Genomic DNA, 16,709 nt, shown 5'->3' on the forward strand with positions numbered 1-16,709 from the left:
ACTTAGCATAAGGATTTAGTTTAAGCATATCAGTTAAGTGCATACGTAAGAAGATAGGTCTAATCATTCAGCAAAGCGCTCAAAATCCTCATCATCCTTTGTCTTGGATGGTTTAGTAGGAAAGGGCATGGGTTTCTGAACCCATGGTTCTCTTTCTCTACTGTGCTTCCTAGCAACAAAATCTCTCTTATCATAATGTTGATTCTTTGATTGTGGGTTATCAAGATCAACAACAGGTTCAATCTCTACTTCATTATTTTTGCTAGGTTGAGCATCAACATGAACATTATCATTAACATTATCACTAGGTTCATGTTCATCACCTGATTGTGTTTCAGCATCAGAAATAGAAATATCATTGGGATTCTCAGGTATATCTACAAGAGGTTCACTAGAAGCAGGCAAAGTCCTATCATTTTTCTTTTTCTTTTTTTTGGAAGAACTATGTGCCTTTAAATTATTTCTCTGAGAATCTGGCTCGATTCTCTTAGGGTGGCCTTCAGGATACAAAGGTTCCCGAGTCACTCTACCAGTTCTAGTAGCCACTCTAACAGCAAAGTCAGGTTTATTATTTAATTCATCAAGCAAATCATTTTGAGCTTTAAGTACTTGCTCAGCTTGGCTAGCAACCATAGAAGCATATTTGCTAACGAGTTTAAGTTCACCTTTAACTCTAGCCATATAATCACTCAAACGTCCTATCTCGAAAGCATTATTCTTTAGTTCTCTACCAACATAAGCATTAAAACTTTCTTGTCTAGCCATAAAGTAATCAAATTCATCTAAGCATGGGCTACGAAATTTAGTAGAGGGAATTTCAACTTTATCATATCTATAGAGAGAATTTACCTTTACTACCTGTGTCGGGTTATCAAGACAGTGTGGTTCTTCGGCAGGTGGTATATTAAGACCATGTATTTCTTCAATAGATGGTAAATTCTTAATATCTTCAGCTTTAATACCTTTTTCTTTCATTGATTTCTTTGCCTCTTGCATATCTTTAGGACTGAGAAATAGAACACCTCTCTTCTTCGGAGTGGGTTTAGGAATAGGCTCAGGAGTTGGCTTAATTGGTTCAGGAATTGCCTCAGGAATTGGCTCAGGAAGAGTCCAATTGTTTTCATTAGTCAACATATTATTCAATAGTAATTCAGCTTCACCGACTGTTCTTTCCCTGAAAACACAACCAGCACAACTATCCAAGTAGTCCTTGGTAGCATCGGTTAGTCCATTATAAAAGACATCAAGTATTTCATTTTTCTTAAGAGGATGATCAGGCAAAGCATTAAGTAATCAGAGAAGCCTCCCCCAAGCTTGTGGGAGACTCTCTTCTTTGATTTGCACAAAATTATATATTTCCCGCAAGGCAGCTTGTTTCTTATGAGCAGGGAAATATTTAGCAGAGAAGTAATAAATCATATCCTGGGGACTACACACACAACCAGGATCAAAAAAATTAAACCAAGTCTTAGCATCACCCTTTAATGAGAACGGAAATATCTTAAAAATATAATAATAGCGAGACTTCTCATCATTAGTAAATAGGGTGGCTATATCATTTAACTTGGTAAGATGTGCCACAACAGTTTCAGATTCAAGGCCATAAAAAGGATCAGATTCAACTAAAGTAATGATTTCAGAATCAACAAAGAATTCATAATCCTTATCAGTACCACAAATAGGTGAAGTAGCAAAAGCAGGGTCAGGTTTCATTCTAGCATTAAGAGACCGCTGCCTCCATTTAGCTAATAATTTCTTAAGATCATATCTATCTTTGCAAGCAAAGATAGCTCTAGCAGCTTCCTCTTCCATAACATAACCCTCAGGAACAATAGGTAATTCATAATCAGGGGGAGAACTTTCATCATCACTATCATCAATAATAGCATCATCAATAATTTCATTCTCTCTAACCCTAGCAAGTTGTTCATCAAGAAATTCACCTAATGGCAAAGTGGTATCACGCACAGAAGTAGTTTCATCATAAGTACCATGCATAGCAGAAGTGGCATCATCAATAACATATGACATATCAGAATTCATAGTAGTAGCAGGTTTAGGTGTCGCAAGATTACTCAAAACAGAAGGAGAATCTAGTGCAGAGCTAGATGGCAGTTCCTTACCTCCCCTCGTAGTTCAGGGAAAAATCTTTGTTCTTTCGTATTTCAAGTTCCTCATAGTGATCAACAGATATAAATCCCAAGTGACTCAAAGAATAGAGCTACGCTCCCCGGCAACGGCGCCAGAAATTAGTCTTGATAACCCACAAGTGTAGGGGATCGCAACAGCTTTCGAGGGTAAAGTATTCAACCCAAATTTATTGATTCGACACAAGGGGAGCCAAAGAATATTATTGAGTATTAGCAGTTGAGTTGTCAATTCAACCACACCTGGATAACTTAGTATCTGCAGCAAAGTATTTAGTAGCAAAGTAGTATGATAATAAAGGTAACAGTGGCAAAAGTAAAGATAATAGTTTTGTAGTAATTGTAACAGTAGCAACGGAAAAGTAAATAAGCAAAGCAGAAGATGTGAAAAGCTCGTAGGCATTGGATCAGTGATGGATAATTATGTCGGATGCGATTCCTCATGTAATAGCTATAACATAGGGTGACATAGAACTAGCTCCAGTTCATCAATGTAATGTAGGCATGTATTCAATATATAGTCGTACGTGCTTATGGAAAAGAACTTGCATGACATCTTGTGTCCTACCCTCCCGTGGCAGCAGGGTCCTAGCGGAAACTAATGGATATTAAGGCCTCCTTTTAATAAAGAACCGGGACAAAGCATTAGCACATAGTGAATACATGAACTCCTCAAACTACGGTCATCACCGAGAAGTATCCCGATTATTGTCACTTCGGGGTTGTCGGATCATAACACATAATAGGTGACTATAGACTTGCAAGATAGGATCAAGAACACACATATATTCATGAAAACATAATAGGTTCAGATCTGAAATCATGACACTCGGGCCCTAGGGACAAGCATTAAGCATAGCAAAGTCATAGCAACATCAATCTCAGAACATAGTGGATACTAGGGATCAAACCCTAACAAAACTAACTTGATTACATGGTAAATCTTATCCAACCCATCACCGTACAGCAAGCCCACGATGGAATTACTCACGCACGGTGGTGAGCATCATGAAATTGGTGACGAAGGATGGTTAATGATGATGACGACGACGAATCCCCCTCTCCGGAGCCCCGAACGGACTCTAGATCAGCCCTCCCGAGAGAGATTAGGGCTTGGCGGCGGCTCCGTATCGTAAAACGCGATGAAACTTTCTCTCTGATTTTTTCTCCGCAAGACGGAATATATGGAGTTGGAGTTGAGGTCGGTGGAGCCTCAGGGGGCCCACGAGGCAGGGGGCGCGCCCAGGGGGGTGTGTAACACCCCGAGACCGATGCTCCATATGCCTTCTATTTATTTTAGTCCGTGTCGTGTGTTTTTATGTTTGTTGCATTATCATAATTGTTTTGCATATTTCATTCCTATATGTTATGCCATGATCATATTGAGTGCCTTGTCATTTTTGCTTCTTGCATCATGTTCATCTTATATTATATTGCATTGCACCATCCTTGCTTTGTTCCATGCTTCATGATGTGATATTCCCTTTGTCATTTTTGTTGCTTTTGCATCATGATCATAGTTGTAGTGTGCTTGTCATCTTGTTTCATCTTGCCCTTTCCATCTAAACCATCATCAAGTGCAACACCCCATCTCTAGCTTCTTTCTTTCAATTCTCACCCATTTATTCAAGTGGCATTATTTCTATTCCATATAATGTTCATTCTTTTCCTACAAATTCTCAACCATGCCTTCAACCTCTCTGCCAAATTTCAGCTCCTTTGAACTTGTTTTGGTTGGGTTCAAAAATGGCTCAAGTTTGAATTTAATTCAAACTTGGATTATTTTTCTACCTCTAAAAAAAATTGCCAAGTCAATTTATTCAAATCCTGCATAAAACCAGGAGTTCGGAGACATGTTCATATCTCTCGTATTCCTTCCCAAAACCCCTGGCCTTTTTCTCTTAAAATCTGTTTGTTTTGTTTATTTGGATAAACAGAAGTTTTAAGAGAAGGAAATGGTTTACCTGGAGCCCAGCCGCGGCCCAGTAATAGCAGCGCAGCAGCAGCCCAGCGCTAGCTCCCAGCCTCCTTCACTCACCCTCCCGTGGTAATCCACGCTGGACACCCACACCGGGCCCGCCTGCCAGTCTCCCGTCACCCTCCTTTTTCTTCCACCTCACGCCTCCCCTCTCTCACAGTAACTTTGCAACCGAGGCAAACATGGCCACTGTGGCCGCGCGCCCGCACCATCCACACCTTCTAGCCCTCCTATAAGACCACCCCGCTCCCTCACCTAGGGTTTACCTCTTCCACCCTTGCCGCCGCCAGCCTCTCCCTTGCCCTGCTCCTTCTTCTTCGTCAGAACAGAGCCCCGAGAGGAGAGAAAGAAATCGTAGACATCCGTCGTCGCCCCTGCGGCCGGCATACCTCAAGTCTCCTCTCCGGCATGTTCTCCGTCGCCCTGTCGACTTCCTCTACCGATCCACACCCATAGATGGACGGGATCCTCTACACGGTGACCCTGACGTTCGTCTTCTTCTTCACGGGACAAAGAACACCCCGACTGATCAGCCAGCTCGGTCGCCGACCGAAGCCCCACAGGTCACTGCATGCCACCTGCTTCTCCCTTTTCTTTTTTCCTCTTCCTCCCTGGCACTTCCTCACGCTGCTCTCTCTATCTCTTGTCCTCACAGCACCGTCAGGGACGCCATGGAGCGTTGCTGCCGTCGCCCTGTAGCTCGAGTTTGAGCTTTGCCTCCAGTCGCCTGCGCGATCCCCTGCCTCGACCACGCCCGGGTATGCGCAAGGGCCGCAAGGCCAGTGGTGCCCAGCTTCTTCCGCTTCCGCAGCCAGCCAAGTTTCATCATCGCCATGGCTGCTGGCCTCTTTGTTTCCCCATTGTGAGCAAATTCCTTCGTATCAGTAGCTTCGTTCCTTTCTGGATCCATTCTGGCACGTTGTGGTTATTTTCTCTTGCCACTCCGTTCTAGCACAATCAGATCAGCTAGCCTATTGGTTACTTGCTTGTGCACAAAACCAAGTTGTTTGGGTTCGAGTCCCAGGCGCCTCAATTTTTGCTCTGTTTTTCCTGTTTGCACACACACTCAGCGCTCACTCGGGCCAAGTCCTCCTGGGCCGCTGCAGGTTGCTGCAATCCGGCCCGTGCATATTTTTTTACCAGTCTGTGTATTTTAGCATTTTTCCAATGCATTGTTATTTACAGAAAATGCCCCTGTTTTTTAATTGTTAATAACTAAATATGCATGCATCCAAATTAAACAAACTATATTTGTAAAATGCTTAGAATTTCATCTAGTTTCACATTATGCCACTTTCATCCATATTTAAAATGTTTAAAATACTATTTGTTTAAATTTGCTCAAATGCCATACTAAAATGATTTATTTCATAACTAAATAACCGTAGCTCCAATTTTAATAAACTTTATATGCAAATGAGGTGAAAAAATGCCTAGTTTAACATGGTGCACTTTATTTTCCTATTTAACAACATTAAAATTGCGTATAGGGCAACAGTACCAAATTCATAATATGCGCATGGGGATTTTTCGGAATTGTTGTTTGTTGTTCCGGCCTCAATTAAACTTGCCTAAATAGCTAGTTTACTTATGCTCCACCTCTTGCCATGTTTCACAACATTTAATATTGTTGAGTAGCTTATAACGAGATCAAACTAAATAAATGAATGTGGTGTTTTGTCAATGTGTAACTCGTTGCATATTGAGCTCCACTTAATTTGTAGTATTGTTTGTTGCACTTTGCCATGCCATGCCTCATTAAACCGGACATACATCATACTTGATTGTGCATCATGCCATGATTATGCTTGTGTGTTTACCATGTTGTTTGTTTCTTTCCGGTGTTGCTTCTTAGTTCCGGTAATGTTGCGATTGTGAGGATTTGTTCGACTACTCCCTTTCGTCTTCTTCATGGACTCGTTCTTCTTCCTAGCGGGATTTCAGGCAAGATGACCGTCACCTTGGATCTCATTACTATCATTGCTATGCTAGTTGCTTCGATCTATCGCTATGCTGCGCTACCTATCTTTTGCTCTTCAAGCCTCCCAAAATTGCCATGTCAGCCTCTAACCTTTTTCACCCTTCCTAGCAAACCATTGCTTGGCTATGTTACCGCTTTGCTCAGCTCCTCTTATAGCGTTGTTAGTTGCAGGTGAAGTTGAAGATTGCCCCATGATGGACAGGATTATGTTGGGATATCACAATATCTCTTATTTAATTAAGCCATCTATATACTTGGTAAAGGGTGGAAGGCTCGGCCTTATGCCTGGTGTTTTGTTCCACTCTTGCCGCCCTAGTTTCCGTCATACCGGTGTTATGTTCCCGGATTTTGCGTTCCTAATGCGGTTGGGTGATTTATGGGACCCCCTTGATAGTTTGCTTTGAATAAAACTTCTCCAGCAAGGCCCAACCTTGGTTTTACCATTTGCCTCACCTAGCCCTTTCTCCCTTGGGTTTCCGGAGCCCGAGGGTCATCTTTATTTTAGGCCCCCCGGGCCAGTGCTCCTTCGAGTGTTGGTCTGAACCGGGCAGACTGCGGGGCCACCTCGGGGCAACTCGAGGGTTGGTTTTACTCGTAGGCTGACCTATCCGGTGTTGCCCTGAGAACGAGATATGTGCAGCTCCTATCGGGATTGTCGGCGCATCGGGCGTCTTTGCTGGTCTTGTTTTACCATTGTCTAAATGTCTTGTAAACCGGGATTCCGAGACTGATCGGGTCTTCCTGGGAGAAGGTATATCCTTCATTGATCGCGAGAGCTTATCATGGGCTAAGTTGGGACACCCCTGTAGGGTATAAACTTTCGAGAGCCGTGCCCGCAGTTATGTGGCAGATGGGAATTTGTTAATGTCCGGTTGTAGATAACTTGACACCAGATCCGAATTAAAACACATCAACCGCGTGTGTAGCCCTGATGGTCTCTTTTCGGCGGAGTCCGGGAAGTGAACATGGTTTTGGGTTATGTTTGACGTAAGTAGGAGTTCAGGATCACCTCTTGATCATTGCTAGCGTCACGATCGTTCCTTTTGCTTCTCTTCTCGCTCTCATTTGCGTATGTTAGCCACCATATGTGCTTAGTCGCTGCTGCAACCTCACCACTTTACCCCTTCCTTTCCCATTAAGCTTTGCTAGTCTTGATACCCATGGTAATGGGATTGCTGAGTCCTCGTGTCTCACAAATTACTACAACAACAGTTGCAGGTACAGGTTTATGCGATGATCATGACGCGAGAGCGATGTTTACTTGTTTTGGAGTTCTTCTTCTGCTTCTTCTTCGATCAGGGGATAGGTTCCAGGTCGGCAGCCTGGGCTAGCAGGGTGGATGTTGTTTGAGCTTCTGTTTGTGTTTCATCCATAGTCAGATGTTGTTCTCATGTATGATGTATTGTTGTATTCATGTGGCATTGTATGCCTCTTGTATGTATCCCCATCTATTATGTAATGTTGATGTAATGATATCCACCTTGCAAAAGCGTCTTCAAGATGCGCTTCTATCCTTGGTGGGACCTTCGAGTTCCTTTAGGATAGGTTCGCATCTTGGGCGTGACAAGTTGGTATCAGAGCCTCGACCAACCATAGGAGCCCCCTTGTTTGATCGTGTAGTTTGGCCGTTGTCGAGTCTAGAAGAAAATTGTTTTCGGAGTCTAGTTATATCGGAGAGTAGGAATTCTTTTTACTTCTCAGCCTCTTCGTCGCTCTAGTGAGGAATCTTGACATAGGTGTTTTGAATTACTCCTCTTCTCGTTCAAATTTTTCTTTAGGATCACATGGTTAGTTTTGTGAGTTGTCCATCCTCTTTTGTCTGGTGCATCTCTCGTCAAGTCGACTCAAACCTCTTTGTCTTTCGCGAGATCAATCCTCAGTTCTTCCTCCGACGTTGTTGTTTTTCCCTGTCCGAAGTTGTCTTTGTTTTTCCCACCCGCCCGTTCTTCTTGGAGGCGGAGCCTGTAATCGAGTATCCATCCTACTCGTGCAAAGTCTTTGCTTTCTTTCCTCAATGATTTCAACTGGGGTTTTCTCTTCAAGATATTCGTCGGTTCCCCCTTCCAAGTTGCCTTTGTTTTCCCGCCCTCCCACCCTCTTCTTCCCGGAGCCTGAGTCTCTTTCAAGCATAAATTTCATTTGTACGGAGTCTCTTCAGTCTTCCCTCAATTATTCCAACCGGTGAATTCTCGTCTCGTTTGACATTCTTCATCTCTTTTCTTTTCCGGTGGATTCAATTCAAGTTTTTTGGTGTTGATCATATTCTTTTCCTCGGCTCAAATGTTTTCCCCTTGCTCGTTCGACTCTCGCCAGTTTATCTTTTCGGAGTGCTCAAGACATCTCAAGAGATTCGTCTGTGTTCGAATTAATTCGAGGGTGTCACCTCATTCAAATATTTCATTTGTTCCGGTGCATTATCTATCTGTTCAACATCCCTTTCCAACGGTGTTTTCTTTTAGTGGGCCCTAACCCACAGGTCTTTTCCCAGGATCTTACATGACTCTTCTAATTCTCCCGGGGTTATTCTCAAATTCTTTTCAAGTGTGACGTAAGAATGAATTTCATCAGTCACATGCCTTCTCCAAGATCGCTTTCAAATTCTTTTCATTGTTGCTTCAACCTCTTCACTTTTCGTTCTCCCGGAGTGCCTTAACAAATTTTGGTGGTGTTTCTCGTCATCATTTGAAGACCAAAGAAGAGTTTTTCCCCTAAATCTTGTCTCTTCTCCCGAAGATTCGTGGTTCCAACTTCATGTTATCCTCGCGAATTATTCCATTTGTTAGATATTCTTTTCATCCATCCAGAGTATTTCAAGAGTTGTTTTTTCTTTTCTCCGTCTCAATCATCCAGAGGTCATCTTTTTGGAATATTTATTTGTTCCTAGTTTTCAAATTCGTTCTCGAATTATTCTATACCCGTTCCCCTTCGTTCTTCTCAATATTCTTCGAGTGCTTCGTTCAAGTATTCTTCTATCAGTTCGCGATCTCTCCGTTCTCTTGTCTCTAAATTCCCTCAAGTATCCTTTTGCGTTCTAATTCTTCCCAGTGATTCCATTCCCTTTCGCCATTCAATTTTGAATTCTTCCGGTGGTTCATTGAAGAGTTCTTTTCTGTTGTCATCATATCAATTCATTCGTTCTTTCCAATCCTACCGGTGGTTCAAGGAGACCGTCCCAAATTTGGCGCTATATCTTCCCTTAATCTTTTCCCAACATGGATAAGTTGTATGCAATCCATTGCTTCTCATCAATTTAATTGATGAGGGATACGCATAACATAATTCTTATTCTTCTTTCATCAAGTGGATCAATTCCTTCCTTTGGAGGTTTTTCATGATGATTAGTCTCTCAGTTCCGAGTTAATCTTTTCTATCCCGGAGTTCAAAGCTTCCTCGGCCATCTTGTCAGAACCTCCATCTAAATCATAGCAAGGCTTAATCCTTATTATTTCCATCCTTCAATTGTATCTCATCATCCTTTTGTTATCGGAGTTCTTCATGGTGGCTCGTCATAATTTAATTCATTCTTCAAGTGTTCATCAAGGTTATTTTGGAGGAGGCTATCAAATTCATTTGCGGTGGAAGTTGTTCTTCTCTCATCCGTTCTTTTCATTTCACTCTTTCAATTCTTCCAGAGGCATTGCGGTGTTCCATCTTGTCAAGATCATGTTCTATTCCTCCATGTTTCAGCCGAAGTGCTGCCTAAATCTTTTCAGTCTTATTCGTTTCTTATCTCATTCTAACCGGAGTGATTTCAGAGTCTGTCTTATTCCATGAGCTTTGATTCCCATCGTAATTGTCATTCCTCTTTTCTACCTGAGTGCTCTCGACATTGTTCATCTTCTCTCTTGCATTCTTACTTCACATCTTCCTCTTTCTCTTCCGTCTCGCTCCTAAGATCTCGGACGAGATCTCTTGTTAGTGGAGGAGAGTTGTAATGCCCCGAGACCGATGCTCCATATGCCTTCTATTTATTTTAGTCTGTGTCGTGTGTTTTAATGTTTGTTGCATTATCATAATTGTTTTGCATATTTCATTCCTATATGTTATGCCATGATCATTGTCGGTGTCAAAACCGGTGGATCTCGGGTAGAGGGTCCCGAACTGTGCGTCTAGGCGGATGGTAACAGGAGACAAGGGACACGATGTTTTTACCCAGGTTCGGGCCCTCTCGACGGAGGTAAAACCGTACTCCTACTTGAATGATATTGATGATATGGGTAGTACAAGAGTGGATCTACCACGAGATCAAGGAGGCTAAACCCTAGAAGCTAGCCTATTGTATGATTGTTGTAATGGTTGTGTCCTACGGACTAAAACCCTCCGGTTTATATAGACACCGGAGAGGGCTAGGGTTACACAGAGTCGGTTACAATGGTAGGAGATCTACATATCCGTATCACCAAGCTTGCCTTCCACGCCAAGGAAAGTCCCATCTGGACACGGGACGAAGTCTTGAATCTTGTATCTTCATAGTCTTGGAGTCCGGCTGACGATGATAGTCCGGCTATCCGGACACCCCCTAGTCCAGGACTCCCTCAGTAGCCCCCGAACCAGGCTTCAATGACGATAAGTCCAGCGCGTATATAGTTTTCGGCGTTGCAAGGCGGGTTCTCCTTCAAGCTCCATGTACCTGCCGAACAGTGTCCGGCTCCTTTGTGAATGTTGCGTTCCTTGGCTTCCACGCCCAATAATGGCCTTCTTCCATGCGTCGCACGAATGCGAAAAGCCAGGGTATCTTTTATGTTTTACCCCCTAGCTGCGCAAATAATCTTCCTATAAGAGAGGCAAGAATCCAGATCCAAATCACACCATCTTCCTTCCGCGAGTACTCATCGGAGCGCCTCTGACAAAAAGTCCATTCCACCATGGACCGTCGACGCGGATCCTCCTCTCGCGCTCCCAGCCCTCTGCCAGGAGATTAGAGGAGATGTTCTGACCCTCACAGCGAGCTAGTGACGCTCCAAGCGGAGGGATATCTTCCTTCGGCCTTTATGGTTCCGGTTCGAGCCGGGCTGGCCACCTACAAAGGTGGGAAGCAAGCGGAGGCTACCCCAAGTCCCAACAAAGGGGAGCGGGTATGTTTCGTCCCCTATCTGATAAGGGGGCTCGGATTTCCTGTACATCCATTCCTCCGCGGGCTTCTGGAGTTCTACGGACTCCAGCTCCATCACCTCACGCCGGCCTCGATTCTGCATATCGCGGGCTTCGTAGCTCTATGCGAGCTATTTCTGGGCATCGAGCCCCATTTTGCGCTGTGGAAGAGGTTGTTTTGCCTCGTACCCCACTCTCACGAGGGGTCCATATATCAAGTGGGCGGTGCCGAAATATGGCGCATCGCCGGGACCGGATATCCATCCAGAACCCCTAAGAAGGCGTCCGAAGACTGGCCTTCCGAATGGTTTTACATAGAAGACGCTCCGCTGCCGGACCCTGTTCAGATCGGCCTCCCGGAGTTCAGCAATGCTCCTCTGAGGAAACGTCTGAGTTGGCGTCCGCGGAGCCCCCAGCTGGAGGAGGACAAGAGCATCCATTATTTGATGGGCCGGATAAGGTTACTGGCCCATTCCGGACTGACCATGATTGGAGTCATGGCCACGTGCATCATGCGGGGGGGGGGGGGTGCAGCCGCTGCAATACAGGGGCCACCCCATGTGGGAGTTCAACGGAGAGAATGACGCCACTCGTCATGGCCGCCAAGGGCCGGGATCGGCCGAAGACCTGGTGAAGATTCTGTCCGGCCTGTACAAGGGGGAGAAGGAGGACTTCCTCCAGAAGATCCCATTGAATGGGTTCTCCATGAACAACCCTCGAAGCTGGGTAAGCGGACGTTTATTTATCCGACCCACGCTTCCAAAGATAAGTACCTTACTTTACGGTTTTTACGCAGGATCTGCGCCGGACTGTGGAGAGCATACATAGCCCGGCTCCACAGCCCGAGGATCCAGAAAGATCCCTTGATCCGTCCTCCGAAGAGGATCCGGATATAAAGGTGGAGCTAATTGATGGGGTGTTTTACCAGCTCAGCATGGATAATGCTCTAGTCGCCATTACGGCTGACTACCCCGGCCTATCTCCGGCTCCCCAGGTGATTGTGACCGAATTCCTAACACCATTATTCCGTACTTGCGCATTTTTGACCACCATGTACCATGGTGTCTCGTAGGGGGCTGCTTCAGGGCAGGAGGCCGAGGCCACGGCAACTGGCCAACAAGGGTCAGTCCGGCCCAGCAGGCGGAAGAGGAGTGCGGCGCGGATCGAGACGTCACCGCAATGGTATAGTTTGCGATTGTTATTTAGGACAAAGTTCCTAGGAAGTGTTTGAATGCTCATGACCTTTGCAGGAGAAAGAGTGCCCGCCGGACTGTGGGCGTAGGAGTTGCCAACCCAGCTTCTGCCAGCCAGGCTCCAACGCCTGGTCTGGAGGGGGAGGCGAGCGCAAGGCGCGAGCCGGATACTCCTCCAACAGAGGATGCCGACAGACTGTCCGCCACCAGGTCTGAGGTGGAGAGCGCCATGAACCATAGGCGCCGCCGGACAGTTTTTCGTGATGCGTGCTTTTCCCCCGAGGCGTTGAATGCCTTTAATGCGGGGGACGCGCATCTTCGCGCTGCTCAAGATGGTTTTACCAGAGCCGCGGAGCAGTATGTAAAAGACATACGGGTAAGAGATTTTAGTGGTTATATATGCCAGTAGCCCCGGAGACTTAAAATAGTTAAAGTAACTGATTTAAGGATCATATAATTTGCAGGATCTTACAGAGAAGAATGCCCAGTTGTCCGAGGAGTTGCAAGAGTGCAAGGCCCAACTTGAGGCCGCACTTGCTGCCGCAGGAGGAGACACAGAGACCCCTCCTGGTAACACATTATTTCAAAAAGATAAGCGGTGTACGGCGTGTGTGTAAATCTGACACTGATATTGCAGATGTTGCCGGACTGGATCCAGACAAGCAACACCTACTACGCCAGCTGAAGGCCGGCGAGAGGGTGCTGATGAAGGTACAGCAGGAGAGGAATAAACTCCAGGATGCCCACACCCAGCTTGGAGAGGAGCTGAAAGGTGTTCGGGCCGAGCTATCTGGCTCCGTGAAGGAGAATCAGCGGCTTCGTCGCGGCATCTATAGTAAGTGCTTGAGCGAACTCCTTTGAAAAAGAAGAGTTCGGCGAGGAAGTCAATTGACGGAAATATGTCTGTAGGTGTGCTCACAGGTCGCCCTGCAGAGGAGATGCCCGTATCAACGGGTGATCAACTTCTCGAGCTGGTGCAACTGCTCGAACGAGTTCGGCAGGCGATGAGCGGCGTCGTTCGGGCTTTATGGCCGTCCCTCTCCCTACCCGAGGGCCTTGGAGAGCTTGCGGAGAAGCTTCGGGGAGCGCGGTAGCGTTTCCGCTTATGGAAGGTATCCGCCTGCCGTCAAGGTGCCCGGGAGGCCTGGGCCATGGTGAAGACGAGGTACAAGAAGGCGGATCCAAACCACATGGCCGAGGTCGGACCAGTGGCACCCGATGGGAAGGAGATCCCTGTGAGCTTAGTGTACGGCCAAGTAGAGTTGGCCGCTAAATATTCCCAACGGGACTATAAATTAGAGAGCCTGTTAGATGGGATTGAGGACGAATACAGTCAGTCGATTTGACAATGTATTTTAAAATTACATGTAAAATGCCGTCTAGCCGGATTGTAGATCGTTTGTCTTTGCTGACCTTTTCTCTTAAACCTCGGGACCCTAGAGTCCGGAGTGTGTCCGAATACCTTCTCGGTTAAGAAACAACCGGGGCATGGATGGAGACCAGGCGTAGGGGTCATTAGTGCTTTATCAGACAAGTGCCCAACTAGTTATGTTATATTACATGGTTAGTAAGAAACATCTTCCAGGGAGAATAGTTCCGTTAAGGGTTCCTTTCCCTGGGAGGCATGCCCTAAAGTGCATGTCCGGACTGCGAAAAAAGCAGGAAAACATCTGGGGGCAGATAAAAAAATAGGTAAAAAAATCATCTTTCAAGTCACCGACCGAATATTCCCTTAAGAACGCTAGCTTTTGGCTCCACCCAGTCTGAGGTACACATACGGCTGACCCGGCAGTAACAATCGCAGAGGTGCTCCCTTTACCTCCTAGCCGAACAATCGAGAACGTAGGGGTAAGCACAGGAGCCAGGCAACCCAGCTTGGCCAAAACTTAAGTCATATCGATGCATATAATGGTGAATAAAAGGTACATGTGGAAGTTTGACACATGTGCTGGGCATGAAGCCCTTATAAGTAAGCTTCTGGTAAAGAAGCCCCCAGGTATAATGAGTGCGGATAGCACATCAAGTGTGTGCGGACAATGCGCAAGTAGGCCTTCAAGGGCTTTTATGAAAAGGATGAGAGAAAAGAGAGAACAGAAAGACAGCTGAAATGTAAAAAATTTGGACGGGGGAAGGAGACGAACTCTTAGTCCGGCGCTAGGCGTAGAATCGTCAGAGGCGGGCTGCGTTCCATGGGTTCAGATCGAGTCGGTTATCCGATGCATTTCGCAGACGGTACGTTCCGCCGGTCAGGACTTGATCTATAATGAAGGGGCCCTCCCATTTGGGCTTGAGCTTGTCCTTTTTCTTGTCCGGCAGGCGTAGAACTAGTTCGCCAACATTGTAAGTCTTAGCCCGTACTTCTCTGCTTTGGTATCTTCGAGCCTGCTGTTGATAGAATGCGGAACGAGCCTTGGCAACGTCGCATTCTTCCTCCAATGCGTCCAAGCTGTCCTGCCGATCCAGCTCGGCTTCCCTTTCCTCGTACATGCGCACTCAAGGTGAGTCATGAATGATGTCGCAGGGCAAAATAGCCTCTGCGCCGTATACAATAAAGAATGGTGTGAATCCGATAGTACGGTTGGGCGTTGTCCGCAGCCCCCAAAGTACGGAGTCGAGCTCCTCTACCCAGTGCATGTCAGATTTTGTGAGGGACCGCACTAGTCTGGGTTTGATGCCGCTCATTATTAGACCATTTGCTCGTTCCACTTGACTGTTGGTTTGAGGATGATAGACTGAAGCGTAGTCGAGCTTAATGCCCATGTTTTTGCACCATGATTTAACCTCGTCGGCCGTGAAGTTTGTGCCGTTATCGGTAATGATGCTATGGGGGACACCATAACAGTGTACTACCCCGGATATAAAGTCTATCACTGGTCCGGACTCTGCCGTTTTAACTGGCTTGGCCTCTATCCATTTGGTGAATTTGTCCACCATGACCAATAGGTACCTTTGCTTGTGGGTTCCCCCTTTAAGGGGTCCGACCATGTCAAGCCCCCAGACCACGAACGGCCAGGTAATGGGTATAGTTTTGAGGGCGGTGGGTGGCATATGGCTCTGATTAGCAAAGAGCTGACAACCAACGCATCTTTGGACTAAGTCCTGAGCATCTGCCCGGGCCGTCGGCCAATAAAATCCTGTACGGAAGGCCTTGCCTACAAGGGCCCGAGCTGCGGCGTGGTGTCCGCCTAGTCCGGCATGAATTTCAGCCAGAAGGTTTCGCCCTTCCTCTTCGGAGATACACCTTTGAAGGACTCCGGTTGTGCTTTTCTTGTACAGTTCTCCCTCGTGTACCTTGTAGGCTTTAGATCGCCGAACTATGCAGCAGGCCTCATTTTGGTCCTCGGGAAGTTCCTGCCTAATTAAGTAGGCTAGGAATGGCTCTGTCCACGAGGCCATTACTGCCATTATTTCGTGGGCTGAAGGTATTATTTCGTCGGCTGAGCCATCGATTATGTCAGGCTGTTCTGTGTGGGGTAGTGCGGCTGCTTCCAGGTTGTTATTTCCGGACTCCTCTTCCCATAGTACGGATGGCTTAAAGAGCCGTTCCAGAAAGATGTTTGGGGGGACAGCGTCGCGTTTCGTGCCGATGCGTGCCAATACGTCGGCTGCTTGGTTATTATCCCGGGCTACGTGGTGGAATTCGAGTCCTTCGAACCGAGCTGACATTTTTAGGACAGCGTTACGATAGGCTTCCATTTTCGGATCTTTGGCGTCAAAGTCTCCATTTACTTGGGATATTGCGAGGTTTGAATCCCCGCGCACCTCTAGGCGTTGAATGACCATGGAGATTGCCATCCGGAGGCCATGTAGGAGGGCCTCATATTCGGCTGCATTGTTGGAGTCCGTGTACATTATCTGAAGTACGTATTGGACTGTATCCCCAGTTGGGGACGTCAATACGACGCCAGCCCCCAAGCCGGCCAACATTTTGGAGCCGTCGAAATGCATAGTCCAATTGGAGTATGCGCCGTACTCTTTAGGGAGCTCGGCTTCAGTCCATTCGGCAACAAAGTCGGCCAAAACTTGCGACTTTATAGCTCGCCGAGGTTTGTAAGTTATATCAAATGGTAAGAGCTCGATGGCCCATTTTGCAATCCTGCCTATTGCATCGCGGTTGTTTATAATGTCGTTGAGGAGCACTTCGGAGGCCACTGTTATCGAACACTCTTGAAAGTAGTGTCGGAGCTTCCGGGATGCCATGAACACTGCGTACGCTATCTTTTGATAGTGCGGGTAGAGGGACTTGCAGGGAGTTAAGGTAGTGGATACATAGTACACTGGTTTTTGAAGAGGGAATTTATGCCCTTCTGTTTCTTGTT

Source organism: Triticum dicoccoides, chromosome 6B, assembly GCF_002162155.2.
Source record: "Triticum dicoccoides isolate Atlit2015 ecotype Zavitan chromosome 6B, WEW_v2.0, whole genome shotgun sequence".
Taxonomy (NCBI): Eukaryota; Viridiplantae; Streptophyta; class Magnoliopsida; order Poales; family Poaceae; genus Triticum; species Triticum dicoccoides.